The sequence below is a fragment of the Anneissia japonica genome, unplaced genomic scaffold (assembly GCF_011630105.1).
Source record: "Anneissia japonica isolate Jap-2015-1 unplaced genomic scaffold, ASM1163010v1 scaffold2692_len624387_cov171, whole genome shotgun sequence".
Classification (NCBI taxonomy): Eukaryota; Metazoa; Echinodermata; class Crinoidea; order Comatulida; family Comatulidae; genus Anneissia; species Anneissia japonica.
In genome coordinates this window covers 87,665-96,523 of record NW_022742695.1, presented here as the reverse complement: position 1 = coordinate 96,523, position 8,859 = coordinate 87,665, and the positions used below count along the sequence as shown (strand labels likewise).

General features: G+C 33.5%; 4 non-coding genes across 4 annotated transcripts; all 4 read right to left on the bottom strand.

The window, feature by feature from the left end:
• Positions 1-8,114: 8,114 nt before the first annotated feature.
• Trnan-guu lies at positions 8,115-8,188 on the bottom strand. The gene has a single exon. It is a non-coding gene; the product is annotated as a tRNA-Asn (tRNA).
• Positions 8,189-8,319: 131 nt separating this feature from the next.
• On the bottom strand, positions 8,320-8,393 carry Trnan-guu. Its single transcript has one exon. It is a non-coding gene; the product is annotated as a tRNA-Asn (tRNA).
• Positions 8,394-8,576: 183 nt separating this feature from the next.
• Trnan-guu lies at positions 8,577-8,650 on the bottom strand. Its single transcript has one exon. It is a non-coding gene; the product is annotated as a tRNA-Asn (tRNA).
• A 115-nt stretch (positions 8,651-8,765) lies between these two features.
• Trnan-guu lies at positions 8,766-8,839 on the bottom strand. Its single transcript has one exon. It is a non-coding gene; the product is annotated as a tRNA-Asn (tRNA).
• Between the last annotated feature and the right edge of the window lie 20 nt (positions 8,840-8,859).

Below are 8,859 nucleotides of genomic sequence, written 5' to 3'. Positions count from 1 at the left end.
TAAAGTAAAAAATAAAAATAATCACGTATTCGAGTTGAAAAAGGAACTCGTAGAATATTGTATAAGGGATGTGGATATTCTCAGAAAATGTTGTCTAACGTTTAGGCATCTCTTCCTGCGGGTATAACTACACCGGAAACCGATCCTAATTCTGGTGTTGTTGCGGATCCATTCTCCAACAATATCATGACTATTGCTTCGGCATGTAACTATGTTTTTTCAAGAAATTTTCTAAAACCATCAACTATAGCTATATTTCCACCCTCTAAATATCTCACTACTAGGCCTATGAATCACTCACACGTGAGTATAGAGTATTTATCTTATGAAGCTAATAGAAGGTGGGGGGGTCTTCATCCATCACGCCATAAATGGCGGAAAAATTGTTCGGACCATACCATGTTGATGGTGCCTGCGTTACGCCTAAAATTGTTTTTGAAGTCATGGGCTGCTTATTCCATGGGTGTCCTAAATGTTTCAGGCGTGAAACAGAAAACCCATTTAGGAAAGAAACTATGACAGAAAGCTTCATAAAAACTACTAAAAAATCTAGTTTCCTTAAACAACAGTTCCCCGACTTTAAATACGTCGAAATGTGGGAGCACGATTGGGTTAAAATTAAGGCCGCATTTACTCCCGAAAAAAAATGTCAGCTTTTTAAATTTCCGTATATAAACCTATATTGAATCCGAGAGATGTTTTTTTTTTCGGAGGAAGGACTAATGCGGCTTGTTTGTATTATCAGGTAAAGCAGGGTGAAGAAATTCATTACGTGGATTATACTTCTCTGTATCCGTACGTTAACAAGTACGGAACTTATCCAATTGGACACCCCGTAAATTAACGTTTCCATTGTGTAAAACATGTGTGGAAGCGCAGCAACAAACATCGTGTAATCACACAAAAGCCGAGAGATCATTTACAGGTACTTGGGTTACGACGGAAGTGTCGAAGGCTGTGCAAGTTGGGTACACAATAGAAAGAGAACACATTGTGTGGCATTTCACCGAGAAAAGCGTCTACACCTCAGATACACCCTGATCGGGGTTATTCACCGAGTATATCAATACCTTTCTCAAATTGAAACAGGAAGCATCAGGATGGCCAGAATGCTGTAAAACTCCGGAAGATCAAGGAAAATATATTAACGATTACAAATCTGTAGAGGGTATTACTCTAGAAAAAAAAAAGCAATATCAAATACAATCCGGGTTTACGGTCTCTAGCCAAATTGATGCTAAATAGTTTTTGGGGTCAATTTGGCCAAAAAGAAAATTTAACGAAAACAAAATATACACAGGAACCGAACGAAGTGTACGATATTCTATCCGATCCTCAGGTAATTGTTCACGATATAAATATTATCAACGATAACCTAGCTGAGATTAAATATGAAAACGAAGAACAGTTTGTAGATGTTAACAGAAAAAGTTAATGTCGCAATAGCAGCATTTACAACGGCATCAGGTAGGTTAAAGATGTACGATTTGTTAGAGACTTTGCAAGAACGCGTTTTGTACTACGACACAGACAGCGTAGTATACGTAACAAAGCCTGGGGAGTGGAACCCTCCACTCGGTGACTATTTAGGTCAGTTAACGAAATTGATCCGAAGGAGGGCAAGTATATCTCATGCTTCGTGTCGGTGGTCCCAAAAATTACGAATACAAATTAGATTCGGGAAAAACCGTTTGCAAAGTTAAAGGTTTAACCTTAAATTTTGCAAACTCTCCAAAAATTAACTTTGAAACTGTTTCTAATATGGTGAATGGTATTGGTCCTGATACAATTAAGACGGTTGAGTCTAATCGTATCACTCGAAAGCCAAAGACGCGTAAAATTGTTAACGAAACCTCTACAAAAGACTATCGCATCGTGAACGATAAGCGAATAATAATTGATAACTTTAAAACTTTACCATACGGTTACGTATGGTAGAGCAGCTTTTATCTATTTATTAATATACATTTGCATAACATTGTTTTAAAGAATTTGAAGTTTTAGGAATTATGATTTTTCTGTATTTATTTGTAGTTTAAGTTTGTAGTTTAAGAATTTTAAATTCACATAAATTGTTTATTAGTACCTGGTTTTAGCTCGAGATTGTTAATATATTAAATTTTATATTATATTTTTAATTTTTATTTGTAGTTTAAGAAATATGATATTCAGAATTTATTTGAAGTTAAATTTTTTTTTTTTGAAGTTTTAGAATTTTGATTTCACATAAATTATTTATCAATGCCTGGTTTATGTTCGAGATTGCTTATATATTTAATTTTATATTATATTTCTAAATGGAGAGAGTTTTTAAATAACAATATCAAAATGTTTATATGAATAAAAAGAAATAGTGTATCGTATACATTTTGTCAGATATTTTTTTTTTCATCCGTCTTTTGTATGTATGAAAAGTGTGTGTGTGTGTGTGTGTGTTTATACTTTATACCTTCAGACAATCATCAAATTAAATCAGAATAAAAATGGCTTTCGAGCTGGTAACACCATTCACGGCTGTTATTAGTGGGCCAACTTCATCCGGAAAATCAGTCTTTGTGAAAATACTTTTACAAAATAATTATTTCGATAAAAAACTTGATGATATTACATGGTGTTACGCTGAATATCAACCATTGTTTACCGAATTGAGTAAGTCCGTTACCAACATTAAATTTATAGAAGGTATTGCTGTAGAAAATATAGATGCTTTTGAACCCAGTAAAAATCACCTAGTAATCATTGATGATCTTGTTACGGAGTGTAGCCTTGACAAACGTGTTGTAAATCTGTTTACTAAAGGTTCTCATCACAAAAACATATCAGTAATATCTATAATGCAAAATTTCTTCTATGGATCGAAAGAAATTCGTACAATAACTCTGAATGCTCATTATATAGTGTTATTTAAAAATCCTGGATATAAAACCCAAATAATGAATCTAGCAAAACAAATGTATCTCGGTAAGGGGCGGTTTTTACAAGAAGCATTCGATGACGCAACACTTGAATCGTACGGATACTTATTCATCGATCTCAATCTATATACACCGGAAGAGATTCGAACAAATATATTTTCAACCAACAAACATTTTGTATACGTGCCAAAATTTAAGTTAACGGTGCTTTGAGTACTTTGTATCATTATTAATTTCGTAATCATCATGTCAAAACGTGTGCGGAAAAACGCCGAGACATTACGATTTTTAGCTAATTGCACTTCTAAACAGAGAAAACTTCTGATACAGAATGCCGATAAAGAGTTGGTAACGACAATCTGTGAATGCGCGATGAATGAGGCACTGTATCTATAAAAGCAGCTCATAAGAAGAAACTGTGGAGATACAAGAAGAACCTGAGAGATATAGCCGATAAGAAAATTTCTCTGATCAAATGGATACTTCAACGCTATTTACAGAGAGAGAAACGCATCACTAATCCTAAACCTGTAAGTATGAATATAGACGGATCCAGCAAAACGTTACCCACAATTGATGAGAAACTAGATGAGGATAAGGAAATCAAAACAGATCCTATAATATCCGATATATTAAATTCAGTGTCTGCTACATTAAAATCGAAAACAAAATTGAAAAAAATTTTAGAGTGGATAGAACGTTACCCGGACAGAGGCGTTATAGACTGGAATGCATACGGAGAAGTTTTATTTGATGGAGAACTATTAAAAGGCAGTAATTTAATTGATTTAGTAAAGGATATTGTTCAGGAAAGACGAGGCTTCGAGCCCCTAGGCTGGAAAGAATTCCTTGTAGTATTAGCAAAATTAATTACACCCGAAAGTTTAATCGGTAATTCGACACGTCGAACTGTTTATCAAAGAATAAAATCGGGTGGAATACAGCCGGGTGGAATAAAGTCCGAACCCGTTGTAAAAAAGAAAACGAAATCATCGAAACGTAAATCACCTAGTAAGCTTTGGATCGATTTTTAAACTATTGTAAAATATATATTTCGAATACAGTGATAACAGTGATATAATAAATAAATTGATTACTTCATTTATGATGTTTCTTTGCTGTACGTTGCATTAAGTGTTTAGTGATTCCGTTTTGAGAGATGAGTGACAAGAGAAAAAAGAATACAAAGAAAAAATTAGCTTTCATTTCATTTTTTTTAATTTCATTTTATTAAACACACAAACATTAAAGCTGATTAGTCAACAATGAATCTTAATATATTCCTTATCATATACGGGTAAATTAACTTAACAAATGTATCATTAGAGTGTATGATCTTTAGTAAACATATTAACTATAATTGAACTATCAACACCTCTACATCTATGTACGATATAAAAATACAATATTGACCGCATACGGTCGACAAAGGAGCTTGTAAGGCTTTATCGCTAAATGTCCAACTACTTACAGAATCATCGAGAAACTTAACAAAATACTGATTATAATATCCCGGAGGATGTCCGAATGAATCAAAGAACTCTCCGTCATATTGATTATCCATTAAAAAAATGCGACACAATGCGAACCGTTCTCGTTGCTAGTTAATACGTTCGCTATATAAGCTCTGGGGTATCCCCTATCGCCTTTAGGTAAGCGATCAGAAGGATATACGCCCCGAAAGTTTCTTTATCCAACGGATCTGATTTAATTAATCTTAACAACTGTACAGTGTCCATGATTAGAAATCTAAAATAATTACGACTTATTTATTTCAATTATTGAATAGAATTCAGAGTAAATTATTACGTTAATTGTTTCTGCCAAAGCAGTAGCAAACTGTATTTCTAAACGTATATTTCTTTGTTTGATTAAATTGAAATGTCCACTATTTGATAAATCGGGAGTGAGATCAAAATCAAATAATGAATAACCTCTCGAGTAATCTTCCCTAGATATCTGGTTTCCGGTATCTTCGAATAATGTGCTCTAACCGGAGAATAAACTCTGGTAGGCTAAAATATAACTTCCTTCACCGTTAGCTTCGAAATTCGGTTTAAGCGGTTTTAACGGTACTTGCTCTTCATCTAGATACAATGCCATAAAGTTTGTGTTGGAGTGTTGAACATTTTACGGGTTCTTTTTAGAAACTTTTTGTAACTCTTTTTCATAGAAAGTACCATCGATTTCTTCTCCATTCCAGTCTTTTAGTTTATACGTTGGAACAGGCGTTCGTTTACGATTGAATATTGTAAATATTTCTTCCGTCCAGTTTGCTAGATAACCTTTCTCAAAAAGCATTTTATATCTACTAATACGAACTTGATCACCGATTTTAAACTTATACCTATGTTTCTTGGCTCGTTGCTTGTTTCTGTATAGAGTTTGCCATACATCATGTTCGTTTTCTTTTGTACTGATGATTGGAATTACTTAGATACTTAGATCGATGTTTGAAATTGTTGTAACTAGAAACAAGTTTGGGCAGCGCATCGATATATTTATTACCTTTAGACGTGAAATATCGCCACATCCTCGTTTTTAATGTCCTGTCAAAACGCTCAGCAATACTAGCCTTTGTTTCATTGTTTGTCGTAAAGAAATGTATGTCTTGCGTTTTAAGATATGCTTGAACCTTTTTGTTTGTAAATTCTGAACCTCTATCTGTATGAATTTTTAAAGGTTTTCTTATACCGGATAGTAGTTACTTCATAGCATCCAACATTGTATCGGAAGATTTGTTCTTAATAGTGATAACCCACGCATATTTCGATAATACATCGATGTATGCTACAAGAAATTTAATTTGTTTATTGTAACGTTTTAATGATGTCAGGTCCACGAGATCCAATTCCCACTGTTCGTCTATAGCTGTTACGTATACTCTATTTCTATTAATAAGTCGTTGAATAGGTTTATGTAATGTGTATGTATCTTGTCTGCTCAACCAATCTTGTACTTGTTTTTTAGTAATATTTAACTCACTTTTCACGCTCTGATAAAGTCGTTCTGCACCTCCGAAACTCCCTGGATGCTTAGGATCATAATACGCTTTTCTCAATTTCTCATCCATTCCTTACACTCTCACTCATTCAAATTAAACGAGACAATTAAATCGAAGACTAATAAACGTTTTTAACTTTTCTTCAAATATAATATTTTAATTAATACAAAACAATTTACCAAACAGATTTTTACATTATTACAAAGAATGAAATTAATAAATGACAAATTACGATTTTAATAAAATGAATGAAATTAATAAATAATGAACAAACAATATTTACAAATTGTTAACAGTAATAAAAGTACTAATTATAAAAAAAAAATATTTCAAAACTTGAATAATTAAACATCTCAATAACAAGGTTAAAAGCATGAATTTGTTTAACAACACAAAATAATAATTTTAAAAAAATAGAATACATAATTATGATGTCCATGCATTTAAAAGTTTTTCAAAAAGCATATTGTGCGACTGAATAAGAAACATTAAATGATGAAAAGTATATTTGCATGAAACAAGTCCTTGCTGTTCAATCCACTTTTGGTAAAGAACGGTTTCATCCATAAAGCCCTCGAGTAAGATCTGTCAACAATATTTCATTATCTGCTCGTGGGCTGTCATCATGATGCTTACCTCGTGGTCAATTTGGCTTGGCCGGTCAAATTCACATCCATAGCAATCAATCTTAATAAGTTTGTTCATGATGTATAAAAACTCTTCAATGAATACTTTTTCCAAACTTTGCTTAGCAATCAATACTGCGTGGTCATCCTGGATTTCTTCAGCCTCGAAAACATCATCTTCATAATAATGCATAAGGATTTCTTGCAAGGTAATAAAAATAGTTGCCTTCACTGTAAGGAAGATTGTTCAGTATTTCTTCTTCAGTAATATTTTGTTGCAGATCGGGGAGTTCACCATCATCGCAGCTACTGTTAATAATTATAGGCTCTTCTTCATCGCTGTTGATAATTATAGATTCTTCGTTTGATGTTAAGTCAATGACAGGAATTTCTTCTTCATCGCTGCTGATAATTATAGGTTCTTCGTCCTCAGTTGCTTTCAGGATTCGGGCTTCATTACAGCTAGCCATAGTTGTATTTTACTGTTTTCTTCTCAGATGTAAAGTTTAGAGTTTGCTGAATTTGTGAAAACTTAATGATTTCGCATTGGAAAGTAGAGCTTAAATATACTCCAGTTACCGATATAATTGTTTGAGTTATTCATCCACATAAACCTCTTCATATTGATTTAGCTAATTGTACTTGTTGTCGGAATTTTGTACCACCATATTTTCTTCCTCATTTACATATTTCCTCTTTCCACCATTATCATTTTCATCCGTAACATAACCGGAACTACCTTCATCATTAATCTCTTGTAACCTCTCTTGTAATCTCTTGTTTTCAACTTCTTTAGATCGTCGTAACATTTCGTACCATTGCTCAACTTTAAGATTAATCCCTTTTTTGCTAGGAATAAATTTACCTCGACCATCTTTTTGGTGGTATTCTCTGATACAGATATAAAAATCCGTGCCCCATCTCTGAGCAACAATGTGTCTCTTCTGCGATAGTTGGATACGTTTGGATGCCACTACAGTTTTTCTATTCTCTACAGGAATCAAATTAGGCGTGAACGATGCACAAACATTTGGTTCGTTTTCAGCTCGTTGTTTTTTCGTAGGCTGCATTAAATGCTGCATAGTCTCCTTTGCCTTCTCGGTGATCTTAGAGTAGGTGGAATCGGCTGTTGGTTTACAGAAGTTCGTTCTGATAGTATTTTATAACACAGTATCTTCCCAGAGACGGGAATTTAAGGTTACCTAGATGTAGTTGTGTAAATCGATGCCCTTACCTATAATTTTACTCTATTTTTATAGGCCCTACACTATCATCAACATCTTCGGCTTGTCGTTACTCGTCTTAATGGAGACGTCATCATTATTTAGTACAGCAAGATAATTAATATTAATAATATACCAGCATTATGCAAATTATTATACATTCACACAAATTAATATACCAGCATTATGCAAATAAATATACCAGCATATACAAATTAATATACCAGCATTATGCAAATTAATATACCAGTATTTTGCAAATTAATATACCAACATATGCAAATTATTATTACGTAATCATCCATTGTTATGCAAATTAAATGTACAGTATATAAAACCGATTCATCGTCCCTAGGTGGGCTTGAACCACCAACCTTTCGGTTAACAGCCGAACGCGCTAACCGATTGCGTCACAGAGACAAACATAAGGCGCATAGCAGATTTACAAAAACTTTGTATTTTAACATTTTATTTTAGTAATTTACACAAAATACCAATAAAAACAATTAAATATTATGACAACATATTAAATTTATATAAAAGGGATACATCGTCCCTGGGTGGGCTTGAACCACCAACCTTTCGGTTAACAGCCGAACGCGCTAACCGATTGCGCCACAGAGACATACATACGGGGTTCCAGCCGATTTTATAACACTTTTTATTATAAAATTTTATTTTTTGCAATTTTAAACAAAACACCAATCAACACAGTTGAACATTTTGATTACATATTAAGTTAAATTTATGTAAAACTGGTCATCATTTATTACAAATTTTTAATTTAATTTAAATAAAACGAACACATCGTCCCTGGGTGGGCTTGAACCACCAACCTTTCGGTAAACAGCCGAACGCGCTAACCGATTGCGTCACAGAGACACACACAGCCAAATTCATAAAACCTTTTATTTTAACATTTTATTTTTGTAATTTACACAAAATACCAATAACAACAATTTTATATACATATTAAATTTATATAAAAGGGATACATCGTCCCTGGGTGGGCTTGAACCACCAACCTTTCGGTTAACAGCCGAACGCGCTAACCGATTGCGCCACAGAGACATACATACGGGGTTCTAGCC